Source organism: Vanessa cardui, chromosome 28, assembly GCF_905220365.1.
Source record: "Vanessa cardui chromosome 28, ilVanCard2.1, whole genome shotgun sequence".
In the NCBI taxonomy this organism is placed as follows: Eukaryota; Metazoa; Arthropoda; class Insecta; order Lepidoptera; family Nymphalidae; genus Vanessa; species Vanessa cardui.
In genome coordinates this window covers 3,817,612-3,835,820 of record NC_061150.1, presented here as the reverse complement: position 1 = coordinate 3,835,820, position 18,209 = coordinate 3,817,612, and positions in this window count along the sequence as shown.

The following is an 18,209-nucleotide window of genomic DNA, read 5'->3' as shown; positions in this document are numbered from 1 at the left end:
CGACAAAGTCTGGCACAATGGTTTATTATATAAACTACACTCACTGGGGCTGCCAGACAGACTCGTGCTCACCATACGAGACTACTTGACGAATCGCACCTTCCGCTACCAAGTTGAAGGAACCCTGTCCTCACCTCGCCCCATCAGGGCAGGAGTCCCTCAGGGCTCCGCGCTATCTCCCATACTTTACTGTCTATTCACCAACGACATACCGAAGATCACTCCAATGGTCAACCTAGCTCTCTTCGCGGACGATACCGCACTCTATACGACCTCAACCTCGACTAAGGTCAACATCACAAAGAGACTCCAATCCGCAGCCAACGCACAACCCAACTGGTTTACGAAATGGAGAATCGAGGAAACCTCGAAAAAGTGTAGCAGTACAAAAAGTGTACACTTTAGTAGAAACCCCATTTACATAAAATGGAATCAGGGCCAACCGGGAGACATTAAATTATTCGATAAACCGATACCGTGGAAACCGGAAGCGAAATACCTGGGGGTCACCCTAGACAGTAGATTAACTTTCAAATCTCACGTAACTGGAGTCCGAAACAAAGCAGCGTTCGTTCTAGGAAGACTGCATATGATGTTATGCGGGCGGAGTAAAATGTCCCTTAAATATAAGACGCCCTATACAAAGCCAGCATTCGTCCTCTCATGACCTACGCGAGCCCTGTCTTTGCACACATCAAGGCGACGCAAACCAAAAGATTGCAGACCATACAAAAGCGATTTCTCCGTATTGCCACGGACTCGCCGTGGTACATCCGTAACGTCGACTTACATAAGGACTTCGACATCGATTCGACATTCGACACATGGCAGTCGCTCCAAATCGAACGTAACATATAGTAAATTATAAAGTCATAAATAGTGAACCGGAAGTTGCTTCAGTTTTTGAACAATGTTTTGCTGACATATCAGGTTCTACAGCTAAGTTACTTATTTCCTCTCCAGCTGTTGCAGAGTCATTGGTGAAAGAAAATGTACGAGAATGCAAATCAAAATTTAATTTTACCCCTGTGAATACCAATGACATAATTTGTACATTTAAGTCATTAGACATTAAGGAAATTGCTGATCTGTGAGGTCAATTATTCATGTGATTGCACCTTATCTTGCAATAATATTCTATGATAGTGTTCAACGTGGTGTATTTCCTGACCTGATGAAACATCATCGTAAAGTCATTCCAATATTTAAATCTCGTGGTTCTTCAGATCCTAACAACTTTAGGCCAATCTCAATACTATCTACCCTCAGCAAAATATTTGAAATAAATATTCTGAATCAATTAATACAATTTTCAATAGATACAATCTGCTTCAAAGAAAACAATTTGGATTTACGAGGGGTCGCTCGACCACCGCCTCGAACTTATAAGAAATCCAAAGCTTTGATTGTGTTCAACAAGAAACTCTGGTCAGGAAACTATATCACTATGGAATTAATGAATGTACACTCGAAAAATAGCTATACCAACGTTATTTCTACCAACTTATAGCCCAGAGCCAACAGAACGATGATAAATTCAAAATTTTAAGTAGATCTACACAATAAAGAAAATCATTTAAAACAAAACTGGCTCAAAGAGACCATGAATCGGCGGGTTCTTCATTTAAAATTGCCCAACCAGCACGATTGACTGATCACACTTCCCGAAAAATGACACTCAGAAAACAAGCAATAATTTGAAAACAATTACTGATAAAGATAAAGATATAGATAATTGCAAACCCACTCGGCTATCATTCTTTATCTAAAACCATCTAAATCAACTTTTGCTATGATGTACCTTCCTATGGCAACTTAATGCAATCAACAAATGATGTTTGAACAACTACAATCAAGTATATGTCACCATCTCAAATAGAATGTGTACTTTGTATGGCTGAGATGAGTCTAAAATTAAACTTCTTCTATAACACTAATGAAGACTAAATATTAGGCTTATATGAAGTATATTTACAACAGGAACCGTTGCAGGGTATGTTTTTACCTCAATGCTTCGAGGTATAACATCAAATTGAAAAAAAACCTTTGCCAGTAGTAAAATAGATGATCAATTAAAACCATGGACAATTGTTACTGCCAAACGTCTTCTACGGCTTGGATTTAATCTACGAGCCTTCGTATCAGAGCTAGGATCAATTTAGCATTTTCGAAACATTAGGAATTTCTAAAGGAACCTCATGTTTTGAGATTGATGACAACAAAAATATACTACATATCTTGACATATTTATGACTTAAACACATGTCAATATAATTTGACTGGACATTGTAGTAATGATTTAATGTTATTTGACATTAATAAATTCATTCATAGATTTAAGTTGACAGAGGATACTATGTACCTAGCAATGAAATCGAAAAGACCTCATTGCCTACAATATTAATAATTATTTTAAAGTAATGTTGTTAATAATTTAATTTATATTAACTCTGACAAAAGTAAAGATATTCAAATTAATAGTTTAAACTAAAATAAAATGACAACATCTGCGCCCTCTTACTTAAATATTATACATCGAAATATACAAGGCATAGGTGGCAAAGATCATGAAATAGAATTATTTTCGGAGTGTTATAAAATTCATGTATTTTATTTCACAGAGCATTGGATAAAAAAAATTGACATTTAATATCTCAAACTTTAAACTGTCAAGTACATTCGTAAGAGGGCGTGCTATTCGTGGTGGCTAATTAATATTAGTCGGATTGAGGAATAGTGTCGTTTGTAAACCTCGAAAAGATATTGTGGCCCTCTCTATCGAACGTACTATCGAACTATCCTGCGTGAAATTTCCACAGTACATTATAGTCTGCGTGTACCGGGCCACCTTCGGGATATTTTTATTTGCTCAATGAAGAACGAAATCAATCATCCACCCTACAGTCCGGACCTGGCCCCTAGTGATTATTATTTATTCCCTAATCTTAAATACCTTCGTGGAAAGCATTTTCCGGACGATGAAGAGTTGAAGGGAGCAATAAACGAACATTTTACAGGCCATGAAGAAAAATATTTTTCAGAGGGAATTGAAAAGTTACTTTTACGAACAAATAAATGTATTGAGATGTTGGGGGAGTATATGGAAAAATATAATTTATTCAAAATTTTCTGCTTCTTCCTTCATACCTATACCGACATTACCTTGAACTCCCCTCGTAAATGATCTTCCTTTCTATGTTAAAGGTATTTGTGATTTTAAGGTTGAGGAAAAAAACTGACTGTGACGATGTGAACGGTGCATTATCACAGATACACATTTGGTTTACGGTAAATAATTTAGTTTTGAATGCACAAAAAACAAAATGTGTAGCTTTTACTCTACCCAATGTTAGAAGGCAAAATTATAATATATCTTTAAATGGTAACCGTCGTGAAGTAGCTGATTATACGGTGTTCTTAGGAATAGAATTGGATTCCAAACTTCAGTCTTCATTTATCAATCCTAACAGGAAGTCTCAGCTCCGCAGCATACGCAGTTAGAAAAGTTGGACAACTAACTGATATTGATATCACTCGTTCCGTTTATTTTGATTATTTTCACGGTATTATGTCATATGGCATATTACTTTGGGGTAACGCTGCAGATATTGAATCTGTCTTATTTTACAAAAGAGAGCAATCCGGTCTATTTACAATTTTGGAGCTAGAGACTCTCTTCGGGATGTTTTTAAGCAAAATAGGAATACTCACTGTTGCGTCGCAATATATTTACAACAATGTTATGCATATTCATAGTAACATTGATCACTTTGATAAAATCAGTGATAATCATTGTATGTGCACTAGGAGTAAGGATAGATAACGCCAAGTTTCCGACTCCGTAAAGTCATTTCTTGTCATCTTCTTGGGGCAAGGTATCCGTTTCTATAATAAAATCCCGCAGACATTTTTAACTTTGCCGTTTCGTAAATTCAAATCGTTTGTAAAAAAATACATTGGTAGAAAAAGCATATTATTCGATACACGATTTTATAGATAATAAAAAGGCGTGGACTTAATACCTGTAGACTTCCAAGCTGGGTATATTAATTTGAATAATTGTATTTAACGAACCTGACTTTGTATTTTTTTAAATGTTAAAAAAGATTAACTACTGAGTTACTTCTTCGTTGTAAAATGACGATTCAAAAGCCTACTTCAATAAATTTTATTTTGATTTTGATTTTTGATGTGCTCCACTTAATGAAATGCGTTCGTAACAATTTAATAAATTGTAATTTTGAATCTGAAAACAAAATTGCTCGATGGGAGAATATATAAAATATGTATGAACAAGACAAAACAAAAGACATACGATCAGCTTCCTAGTCTTGCAGATTCGCATATTACATCCAAATAGTTTCAAAAACAAAAAGTTCGGTTTGCCAAACAAGTTTTTAGCAAATCTGTAGTAGTTGCTTTAAATAATAACGAATCGTCGGTTACTCTAAAATCTGCTAATAGTACAATACATTTTATTGAAACCATGAACAACCTCTTTGATTTATTAAATTCAAACAACATTGACTCACCATAGCCCTTCAAAAAACATATAGGAGTACTACAGAGCAAGAACAATTGCTAAACAAATCATAGCTTCTATTAAAAAGTATGGGAGATAAAAATAACGATCGCGACGTAACCAAAATCATAAAATTTATAAATTCTTTCAACTTGCAACAATAATCAATTCAGTTATATAAGGACATGAGATTTGAAGGATACAATTACATGATCACACGAAGCATTAACAGTGACAGGCCGGTGGAAATTGTTCTCAAATTGTCGGACTCTACGAAATGTACCGAAGATTTCGACAGCATACTCATCAATATTTAAAACCCGGGAACATAACTAAAACATGAAAGATCGGAGATACCACGCCAACATCGGGAAGACGGCCTCTGGTATTCGGCGCTGCTAGACCGCTTCGTCAGCTCACCCTCCGTTGCCAGGAAGTTGTGACTGAACTCAGTTTGCTACGTGGAGTGTCACATCCATCGATTGGTCGCTCCGTCAGCTCACCCTCCGAGGTCAGGAAGTTGTGGTAGAACTCAGTTTGCTACGTGGAGTGTCACATCGATCGGTCCTATATCAGCTGTCCCTCTGAGGTCAGAAAGTTGTGGTAGAACTCAGTTTGCTACGCAGAGTATCACATCGATCGGTAGCTGTATCAGCTCTCCCTCTGAGGTCAGGAAGTTGTGGTAGAACTCAGTTTGCTACGCGGGGTGTCACGTCGATCGGTCGCTGCGTCAGCTTACCCTCCGAGGTCAGGAAGTTGTGGTAGAACTCAGTTTGCTACGGGGAGTGTCACATCGATCGGTCGTTGCGTCAACTCAACCTAAGGTAAGGTTTCCATTGTCAACAAACGGCATGGTGTGGTGGCTCCGTTGGGGTTGCACACTCTTCTCACCTCCAGACTATAAATGAGAACCAAACTGAGGATCTACGGTGCATACGTCAGGTCGCCCCTGCCATATGACCAGGCGGGGCTGGTATGAACTCTGCTCAGTGTATGAGAGGCGAAAGATCCAGATCCAGCAGAATCGATGCCTGCCTCTTATAGTGGGAGCTCCGAGGTATAACGAAATGCACAAAGATACCAGACCGATTTGCAGTCCCGCGCATTAGCTTCCCTTCTGCAAATACAGAATCTAAAAGAAGTAGTGGACTGGACAACAGGAATTGAAGCTTTTGAGTTGGAAAAATGAAGAATGCGAAGATCAAATAACTGATTGAAATACAGAACAACCAAATTTAAAAAAAAAAAGAACTGGCGCCCGTCTATTTGAAATGCCTAAAGTGCACCTTTAAAGTAGTGGCGGCTCAGATTTAGATTAGAAAGCCACGAATTTCTGTTTCAAATGTTTATTGTTCGAAAGATTATATTTATTTAAGTATTTCCACAAAATATTAGGTTTCGGAATCACATAGTTTGATCGAAATTAATAATACAATAATTTACTAACAATTTTGACGTTTTTATGGGTGACAATCGGTGAGCGCCATTGTGTTTCATACCAAACGAACAAACAAGTGTCAAACATCAGTCATCTTATAGCCGCGCAGTTTAGAGCATCTTTTTGTACTCCTGTCGATATTTGTATGACTACCATGTCTTCACCGAAGCCCTAAGCATCGTTGTCTACGCCATCGTCCCCCGAAGAGTTGACTGTAGTGCGTTGGACTCTAGTCGTTCCGCCGAACCAACACCTGTTTGTGCCGTCGAACCAACACCTGGTTCGTCCCGGGATATGCCAGAGCAGCCGCCGTCTTCTGGTTCCAGTGGAGATTCGTTCGCAGTTGACCTTTACATGATATTTTCAACACATGGTAAGTTAGTCATTTTAACCTTTCGTTTATCTAAATTCACAGTTAAAATAAAGTGTTTCTAAATTCACAGTTAAAGTAAAGTTAAACTATTTGTGTTTTTAATTTTAATTTTTATCAATTTTGACTTATTTTTTTTTAATCTTTCTACTCATGTTGCTATAATTATGTGTTAATGTATTTTTAAAACAAATATTGTAATTGTTGTGGCTACTTTAAAAAGCTTCGCATGTTAGCTATTTTCACTTAATTGTTTTACATTTGTCATAAAAACATGTAGTAGTTACTAGTGGTCCTTAATTAAAATAAATAAAAATAAAATAAAACAGTTTTTAAGCCATAAGTAATAATCTTATTAACTTAATGAACGTCATCAAAATATTCACTATAAAGTACTTGAACTTGGTTTATAACAGTGGAATTTTTTCATATTGTTTCAGGTACTCATGAGCAATGTATTGCTTTCGCTGAGCAGCGAGGCTTACTGCCAACTTCTAAAATGTGTACATACCACAAGCAACCAATGAAATTGAGTGAAACCACGAGTCATGGTCAAGTGGGCAAGTTTTCTTGCCGAAAAAGCAAATGCCGAACCAAATCGTGCAGTAGGGCATTGAGAACATGGTTCTAAAACTCAAGGTTGCCACTACCTTTGATATTTCAACTCACATATTTATTTAGTGATAACTATACTTACGAATTGGCACGAAAGGAGACGAAACATTGGAGAGAAACTGTAGTGTCTCAAGCTACGATTGCTGACTGGTACAGCTACTGCCGGGAAGCAATCGTAGTATATCATTTGGAAAATGAAGAAAGTCTTCAGAAAATTGGAGGCCCAGGCAAAATTGTCCAGGTGGATGAGTCCAAATTTGGACGTAGAAAATATAACAGAGGACGGAATGTAGAAGGACATTGGGTTCTGGGCCTCATTGGCCTCATTCAGACGGAAGTGATGATCTTCGCTTAGAAGTATGCCCCGGAAACGAGCGTAATGCCGATGTGTTAGTGGGGCTAATCAAGAAACATGTTCAGGAAGGCACCACAATACATACTGATTTTTGGAAAGGTTATGATTGCCTTCCTGAACATGGCTATATACATAAAAAAAGTAAACCATAGTGACCCCGTCAATAAATTTGTAGCACCAGACGTACCATACACAGAGAATAGAGAGTCACTGGAGAGTAATGAAAAGATTATATGCCAATGAAAATTATAAAGGAAATTTTACGGAAACGCTAGGAGCGGAAACGGAGGCGAAAAATTAAAATAAATCATTTAGATCCGTTCGAAGAATTATTAAAATGTATAAAATATATTTTTAGAACCAGAAGTAGGAAGTAGGTTAACCTCTAAAACAATTATCTTTAATTTATAATAACAATCAATCTACCACAAAAGAAAAATATTTAGTCTACAACACAAATAACCATCAATAATCACATTACACCGTAATAATTATAATTGCAATTCTCAATGTGTTAACTACAAATCTCCCGCCTTTTTTTTTTAAATAGGGAAGTTGTATGACTTGATGCTGATGTTGCTTGTTTATTCCAACACGGCCTCTCCTGACGGTGCGCCGTCCTCGGGCACCCACGCTGGCTCTAGATTGCTGATGAGTGATGAGATTCGCAGAAGGTCCGACTATAAGCGTCATCTACGATCTTATCATCATGACACGCATCTTTATAATCTTTCTATTCATCACACTTATGCGGCCCTCATTCAATCAGCCATTTTCTATGTCGTCAATCACGCTCATTAAAGACGTGGTACAAACATAAAACTTATTGGATAGAGACGCATATCCTGGGCAGAGGCAGTATTACGCGATGCCCAATTAACTTTACCTGTGGGCAGAGGCAGTATTACGCGATGCCCAATTAACTTTACCTTTGGGCAGAGGCAGTATTACGCGATGCCCAATTAACTTTACCTGTGGGCAGGGGCAGTATTACGCGATACCCACGGTACAGATCCATCGAGCAGAGGCAGCTTACGCAGTACTCATATTATGACATGATGAGATAACGTTTGGCATACTTTCAATCAGGTGGCTTACTAGATACCTTCGCTTTATATTACTGCTTCACCTGACTTCAGACTTCAGACTTTCATGGTCCGCCATCGTTTGCATTACACATAGACTCATAGCTGAAAATAAAAACGATTGAACTCACCCTCGAATGATACGCAACTTTCAGGGCACCATTCACCCTTCCATGCATTGAGCTACCGCTTGAGTGGTCTTGCCACTTGCGCTATTTTTATTCATAGCGACCATCGTAGGAGGATCGCGGAGGCGTTTGCATGATAATCGTTGTGTTTTCCTCAATCGCATTTAGCCTAGCTATGTTTTCACTTATCGCTTTTTTCACCAAACTATCACGATCACTACCGCGGGAGCGATGATTATAAGAACGAAAACGATGTCGTATTAGACATAGCAAAATAGATTGATGGTTATTTGTTACTATTGTAAGTGGGCACAGGCGTATCCCACTTCTGATTTTAGAACCAGAAGTAGGAAGTAGGTTAACCTCTAAAACAATTATCTTTAATTTATAATAACAATCAATCTACCACAAAAGAAAAATATTTAGTCTACAACACAAATAACCATCAATAATCACATTACACCGTAATAATTATAATTGCAATTCTCAATGTGTCAACTACTAATCTCCCGCCTTTTTTTTTAAATAGGGAAGTTGTATGACTTGACGCTGATGTTGCTTGTTTATTCCAACAATATATATAAATAAAAATTTATACTTATAACACTTTTATTTTAATGGTATGTAGATCATCCAAATTAGTGACAGAACCGAATTAGTCAACCCCGACCCTGCATGATACTAGTATGCCCTACCCCTAGAGTGTATATAAAAGTCCGGAGGCGCGGAGGGAGAGCAGCCCCCGCCCGCCGTAACAGACTGCAGGCACCATACGAGCCGCAGCAGAAAGCAGAAGTATGAAGTGGCTGCAGACTGTTACGCGAGGGCAAAGGGGCTACACTTCCCGCAGCGCTGGAGACGTTCGAAAGCCAGATTTCTAATTTTTTTACCAAAGTACTATAGTTCAAATGGCTCTATAATATATTTTTCATACATTTTTAGGTTAGAAATCCAAGATTAAAAAAAAATCATATCTCAAGAACTATGTGTTTCCGAGGGGGGGAGTGGTACAGTGGGGGGTTCTCCCCCCCTGCCCCACCCTCCCAAAATACGAATTTCGTGGACTTTCTAATCTAAATCCCTTTCCCATTAGCCTCTCAACCTTACTCACTTAAATCTTATGTGTGGTATGATAATATTATTTTAACCTGGTTAAAAATATCAATGGGGACTGAGTCTTTATGATCAAAGCAGACAGACTGCATTAATCCTTTTACTTTATTTTAGTAGGAGACTACATGACCTACTTTTAAAACTCTGCGAGATTTTGTTTATTTTTTTCAAATTATTGGAGAATAAACATATTTTATTTTCAAACACCAACAAACGCTCCGTACTAATTGCTTTTTCTATATCAAGGATTATTATGTTTCTGAAAAGACATATTTTTGACTAATTATTACTTGGGCAAACCAAAACCTCTGCGGAAACCACAAAAGAAAAAAATACGAATGCAGTGGACTCTTATTGTGAACACATACAGTGGACACATTATTAATAATGGCTTGTAAAAATGATAAATTCACTTTGCTCAATAATAAATTATGATAGTGATTGAGTGAATTATGATAGTGATGATAGATACTGATAAATTCACGTTGGCCGTAACATATGCAATATATGCATATGCATATTTATGCGATTACAAAGTATGTATAAAATAATAGCACAAAAAACCGTCTCCTATTTAAAATTATATTGAAGTGAAAGTGTGGCCTCCCTATCAAATTAAAAATAGCTTCTGTATTGGTTTATGAGGGTTAGAGATTTAGAAGTAAAATAAAAATTTAAATAGATAATCGAATTAATGTAGTTACATAATAAATTAATATAATGAAAACACGTGTCTTTTCATTATTGTTAACTTCTAACAAGAATAAAATCAATTGTAATATTCTAAAAAACATACATACAAATGTTTAATATCAATCATACCTTATGCCAATGTCATACTTCATATTCATCTGACCTTCATCACTGAGTAATATAATTTTATTTATTTTTCCATTCGTTTTTAAACATATAGTCCTGTTGTTATTAGGTTAATTATAATCTTATAAATGATACACCTCCCGCCATCTATTTTAGAGTTGAAAAAAATCTCCCACAATTTCGCGTCTCCTTTTTTTCTTCTTTTCTGTCATTTTAGTTTTGTGTAGAAACAAAAAATGTGTACGGTATCAATAAAACTAAATGTTTAACAAAGAAAGTTTATTATTTCATCCAACCATTTTAACAGTTACATCTATTAAAGATTTCCAGAACTAAAATGTATCAAATAAATCTTAATTCATGTTTATGAATGAGCTGTCTTCCTGCTTGGAAGCTGGTCTAGAAATGTTGAAAGAGTTTTAAAAGCGACTTGCAAATTTAACATCATCAGCCTGAAAAGATGGAAAACGTCGCCATATTTTAATGACAATATTCATACTACAACTAGTTTTCGTAGACTTCGAAACGCATATAAAATAACGCTTGAATGAAATTTAATTAAAAGCACTAATAGCGTCTAAAGCTCATATAGAGTCATTAAAAACTACTTAGATTGTTTCTTAGTTACCACCAATTCACCTACGCAATATGGCGATGATAAACAAAAAAACAAAGTTAATAAATAGCAATATTTAAAATTAAGTTTATTTGTAATCTTGGAGCAACAGACTCTCTTCGTAATGTTTTTAACAGTGTAGGAATACTCATTGTTGCGTCACAATATATTTAAAACAATATTAGGTGTATTCATAGTTACATTGGGCACTTTGATAAAATCAGTGATAATCAATCATTATGTTTACAAGATGCAAGGAAAAGCTTATAACGCCAAGTTTCCAACTTTTCAAAGTCAATAAAACTTTCTTGGAGCAAGATATCTATTTTTAATTCCACAGACATTTTTAACTTTGCCGATTTATAAATTCAAATCATTTTTAAAAAATACAGGAGTAAAGAAGGGTTATTATATAATACAGACGCGTAGAAATGATATATCGTCGGTGGTTTCAATAATTGCTATGTATTTATATTTATATAATATTATTAACAATAGACAAAATAAATATTTGGCTCTGAAAATCTTTAATCTTCAAATAATTATTCTTACCATAACAACATATAGGTATACATAATTGTGGATCACTTTTAGGTAGATAAGTTTAAAAACAACGCTAATATTAAATAAAATATATAAAAATTGGCACGTTTTTTATTTGAGCCCTTAATACAAGTTATGTACGGGTTAGTTTTTACAAGGAAAATGTTACCATTGATGATATAAATAAAAAGCTAACATTTATTAAAAAGTAAAGCCGTAACACAGTTTTCGAGCATTATTTAAAAAAAATACAAATGAAAAATGAGGAAAATTAACTATTAACGATTCAAAATTTTAATGTTGCATAAATTATACTATTTACATTTCCTTACATAAAGCAATTGTTACAGAAAAATACTATTAGACATAAATTGAATATTGTGATATATGAATACATACAATGTCGCATGCTAATTATGTAAAAATTGATAATCACAATTATAAAATAAATTTCATTGACATTCATAATTTAACGAACTTTAAATAATGTATTCTGACCAATGAGAGGGATAACCTATCAAGTTTTTATAAAAGACAAATAGCAAATCCGCTGTATTATTATATTTTTACAAAATCAACCAATTGTTTGGTTGACCAGACCACTGCTTCTTTTGAGCGTGCAATAAAATATCAACAAGTATTAGTTTGGAAAGTGTTCCAAATAATTTAAAATAAATTTTAAGACAATAGAGGTAGTCTCTGGCTCAATTATTAATTTACTTAATACTAATTTATTCTGTTATAATTTATCAAATGAATGACTTAGAAATATACAAATAGTAAACTTGTAAACCTGGTGCAACAAAACATTCAAGGAATGTTAGGAAATTTTTTAGAAATTGAGTTATTTATAAACAGCAATGACGTTGATATATATATAGTATAATGTATAACAGAACATTGGCTCAAAAATTATCAGTTTATGTTTACCTTCAGTGGTCACCAGATGGCTAGTCTGTTCAGTAGAAAAAAAGCTATACGTGGTGACTTATTAATATTTGTTAATAAAAATCTAAAATTGAGAAAGAACGAACGGTTGCTGTGAGCCTTTCTATTGAGCAGACTATTGAAATAGCATGTGCAGAATTTGAGCGTGTCATTGTTCTATGCGTGTGCGGGACTATCTTTGTCCAACAGCCCATCGATGTTATATAGAATTAATTGGTAATAGTTAATAGAATAAATATAGTAGTTTATATAGCAATTTGTTAAAATTTTAGTAATAGATAATTGTTTAGCCAATAGGTTATAGTCATAAGAAAATTATTATTTGTGTGTGAAAGAGACGGCCAATAGTCACACGCTATTGGTCGAAACAATAAAGAGCTTCATAGAGAGGGGTGGGGTCATGCGCACTCGCGCACACGTGCACTGTAAAACGGGTATATAAACCCGGCCGTCACCATCACTCAAGACAACCCATTCCAGTTCTGACCTCCGTCTCGCGCGGTAGTCTGCCTTCAGGAAGACCGATACCCAGCAATCGCCCGCCAACGAAGCCGTAGTCGGACCCGACTACCTGCCGCCTTACCTGCTCGCCTACCTGAGCCACCGACCGACCGACCCTTGTGCGCGTAAGGGTTAATTCGCGTAAAGACTAGACTCAGTGTTTGTGCAGTTCGTGACCGGAATAAGTGTAGTGCACCGCGAAGTTCCGTGTTAAGTTCCGCAAAGCCGCTACCCGCCTGTAAGTACACTTGTTGTAAGCAATAGGTATACACCCCATTGGGCTAGGCACACATTATTTGCCACCGAAGGGCAAATTTCGATAGGGATCACACCGTAGGCACTCACCTCCCTGCCTTCACGGCAGGGAGGCAAACGTTTCGTCCAGGGCCACCACGATGGACCCTGTCGACAAACTAACTAAGGAGCAGCTCCTAAAGCTGCTCCATATGCATCTCCCGGACGCCATCGAGCGTCTCAACGACATTGCCACCCTCATAGAGGACGAAAATGATGTAGGGCCCACGCCAGGAGTCGGCAGAAGCCGGTCGCCCTACCTGACGACACCTGTCGGCTCGACCATGGAGGTCGAACTCGACAGCGATGGCGGCAGGTCTCGCGCCTCGGAGTCTGACGACTCCGACGTGGTATCCTCGGAGGCGGAGAGCGACGGGTTCGAGCCTGTCCTCTCCAAATCCGCTAAACGGAAGGCTAGGGCTCCTCAAGTCCCGCCTCCACCAAAAAAACGCCCGGCCAAGGACAGCTCGAGCTCGTCCGAGGCGTCACCCAAGCGTCCGGTTAAGCGTCCCGCGACGAAACCCAAGACGCCCCGCGGCCCCGAAATCGCCTTCAGCGACAACGAAGGCCAATGAGGCCGAGCTAAAAAATAAAAAATCACCCGCGCGCCCCGCACCCCCGAACTCGCCTTCAGCGACACCGAAGGCCAACGAGGCCGAAGTCAAAACAAAACTACCGCCGCCTATCGTCATCCAGGACAAGGCGCAATGGCCAAGGATCTCGGGAATCCTGGTTGAACGTCGCCTTCATTACACGAAGGCAAAAAACGTGCAACAAGGCATCAGAGTCCAAGTCCAGGACTCAGCGACACACCGGGCTGTTACCAAATTCCTAAGGAGTGAAAACACTCCTTTCTTTACCTACGCGCTCGAAGACGAACGTCACTTGCGCGTTGTTATTAGAGGCCTGCCAAAGGAGATCCCTGAGGCAATCATCAAGGCCAGTCTGGAGAAATCGAATCTCCCCATCATCAATGTACACCGGATGTACAACCCTAGGACCAAAGACCGATTCGATCTCGTTCTAGCCATCCTGCCTCTCTCCCCCGAGGGAAAGAGGATTTTCAACATACGTACAATTTGCGACCTCTCCGACTTCAAGTTGGAACCTCCGCGCTAGATCGATCTAGTTCGAGAATTCCTACGGAACCATAACAGATCGATCTAGTTCGAGAATTCCTACGGAACCATCCCGTCGACGTCATGCTAGTGCAGGAGACGTTCCTAAAACCTAACTCGCGTAGCCCTAACGTGGCCAACTACCGCGTCATAAGAAATGACCGTGACTCCGCCCGAGGCGGAGGCACGCTCATCTATTACAAAAAGTCACTGCACTGCGTGCCGCTCGACAGCCCGCCGCTCACCAACGTCGAAGCGTCAATCTGTCAAATAAGTATGACAGGCCATCAGCCCATCATACTAGCATCAGTTTACCTAAGTCCATCCAAGGATCTATTAGAGAGTGACATTAGGTCACTCCTTGCAACAGGTAGCGCAGTCATTCTGGCCGGCGACCTTAACAGTAAGAGCCCTGAATGGCACTCACGCCATACCAACCAGAGGGGTAGGAAGCTAGAACAACTAGCCCACCCCAAATCATGTAACTTCACTGTCATTGCACCAATGACACCAACCAGATTCCCTCGATCGGATAACCGAATAGACAGGCCAGACGTACTCGACGTAGCGATCTTGAAAGGCGTAAACCTTACAGTTGCGCTCAATCGAGACACTACCAGAGTTAGATTCCGATCACCGTCCGGTACTTGTCGAACTAGGGCCCGACGACCCACTTCATTATCCATACAAAAAGATTGTCGACTGGAATAAATTTAAACAACAGATCCAGTCCGTAGACTCACAACTTTTAAAAGACATCCCAGACAGTATTGACTCCGTCGACGTTGCGAAAGCAGCTGCGATGAACCTCACGACTCACGTACGCGACATGATAGATGAGTGCTCCAGGGAGGTTCAAGTACGCCCTAACGAGCGTTATGAGCTCCCTGTAGACCTCAAACACCTTATCACGCGGAAAAACGCAGCCACGCGAGCGCACGACGCTTTTCCATCACAGGAAAACCGGAGGAAACTCTGGGCCCTTCAGAGGGACGTCAAAGCTCGTTTCGAGGAATTCCGTAACTATACGGACGGCGAGTACCTTGGAGAAATCACGCCATCACACACTGCGTTTTGTACGATGCCGAGATCTCTCAAAGGCTCAATGGCCACTACGACCATGCCTCCGTTAATACGACCCAATCTTCCACCCGCAACAGACGACTTGGATAAGGCCGAGTGCTTGGCCGACGCCTTAGAAAGCCAATGCTCCCCGAGCATTCACCCGGTAGACCCCGACCACCTCTTAAAGGTGGACGAGGCCGTAAATCGCATAAGCTCCGTGCCACCGATGGACGAGCCACTGACTCCGACGTCAGTCGACGAAATCGAAACGATCGTCAAAGCCCTTCAGGTTAAAAAGTCTCCCGGTGCGGACCGGATAACCAATAAAGCGATTAAAAGCTTCCAGCACCAAATCATTTCTCTCCTGGTGCTAATATTCAATGCCCTTCTGGCAGGCTGCTCCTTTCCAGACCAATGGAAAGAAGCCATAGTAATAGGGATCCCAAAACCAGGGAAACCTAGGAATCAGCCCACGAGCTTCCGACCCATCAGCCTATTGCGCACTCTCGGAAAAATATACGAGAGAATTCTACCAGCACGAGTCAAGGCCATCGTACAGGCCAAACAGATCACGATACACGAGCAATTCGGCTTCAGAGCCGGACACTCGTGCGTTAACCAGGTCCACCGCTTAACGGAAGACATATTAAAAGGCTTCGCCTACAGTAAAGCTACCTCCACAGGGGCTCTATTCTTCGACGTAACGAAAGCATTCGACAGTCTGGCACAATGGTTTATTATATAAACTACACTTACTAGGGCTGCCAGACAGACTCGTGCTCACCATACGAGACTACTTGACGAATCGCACCTTCCGCTACCGAGTTGAAGGAACCCTGTCCTCACCTCGCCCTATCAGGGCCGGAGTCCCTCAGGGCTCCGCGCTATCTCCCATTCTTTACTGTCTATTCACCAACGACATTCCGAAGGCCACTTCAATGGTCAACCTAGCCCTCTTCGCGGACGACACCGCACTCTATACGACCTCAACCTCAACTAAACAACCGAAACAAAGCAGCGTTCGTACTAGGAAGACTGTATATGATGTTATGCGGGCGGAGTAAAATGTCCCTTAGAAATAAGACGACACTATACAAAGCCTGCATTCGTCCTATCATGACCTACGCGAGCCCTGTCTTTGCACATATCAAGGCGACGCAAATCAAAAGATTGCAGACCATCTAAAATAGATTTCTCCGCATTGCCACGGACTCGCCGTGGTACATCCGAAACGTAGATCTCCATAAGGAATTCGACATCGATTCGATCGCGAAGCATCTCAAAATACTATCGACGGCGTATTTTGAGAGAGCTAAAGAGAACACAGCAATCCGCTGAATGCTCAATCGTGCCGATACACCTCTCGCAGAGGTAATATTCCAAATAGACTCAGGCGACCTATGCACGTCCTGAACGACGCAGACGATAGCCTCACTATCGCAAACAAACCATTTGTAGGGAAAAACACACTACACACCACACACCCACAGCGTTTCCGCCGGCGGAAACGAGGACCCAGTTATGCGACGTCTTGGAGGCGGCCGAGACGTAAGTAAATTCACTCAGTGTTAGAATCACTCCCCACCGATTTCGTTCTGAGCCGAGGTGCGATCTCATAGGAGACACCCTCAGGACGAACCTTAGTTTTAGTTGTAATTTAGTTTAATTTAGAGCCCCGCGCTCAACCTCAGGGCAGGGGACATTAGTTCTCGTCCGAAAGACCGGTGACGCTGTGAAGGCCAGTAGGGCCAACAGCAATACAACACACATAAAAAAAAATCACTCAAGGAGTCTCAGTTTGGCAGCCGAGCAGTGCACTACACTACTCAGCTCCGATCCGAGACTTTTATTCCTGTAATATCAGTGTGCCTTGGCGCGCTGCTATTACAACCGCGTTAATTCGCGGCGGAACGCCAATCGTACAGAGCTTTCGCTCAGTACACAGTTAGCCGCTGCTCGCTAACGACCCCTTAACGGGATCCGCAGCATGAGCCGGTCGACTGACGAAGAGCCCAATCCTGAACCTGTAATGGGTTCAGAGGAGGATAATGATGTGATTAATTTCAGAAAGGAATTTCGCCGGACGCACTCGAGGTCGCCGACGACGAGCGAGAGGAGGGACCGGTCACGGTCTCTCCGTCGTGTAGTCCGACCGGTCACCGACCCCCACCACTCGCCGTCCCTGCAGGTGGACCTTTTACCGTAGCCAGCAGTCAAGCAGCGAGGGCGAGAGCGCGAGCACCGCAGTGCCGCCCACCGCGACCTCCGAATGGCCAACACGCAGTGTTGTTGTGCAAGTAAAACTAGTGCCGGAAACCCTGTCAAGTATGCGATCAACGCAACCCAAACCCACCTGCTCTGTTTCTGTGCATAGCATGGAGATCGACGAGCAGCCCAACGCGCTCAGGAGGAGCCACTCCACATCGTCCGAGGAGGACGCAACGGAGCTGAAGAGGAGGTGCCCGGAGCCAAGAGCATTGGACTACGCCAGTGCGTTCCGCACAAAGGCGGCGCCCAAGGAAAAAGAGGACGAAAGAAGAAATCAGAAAACCACAACGGAAAGCGCAGATAAGCCAACCGTTAAGAAACCAAGATACCCACCACTTGTGGTGGAAAGTCTCCCAAACTGGGCACACCATTTCCGAGTGCTCAAATCGAAAATCGGACGACCCCCGAGCG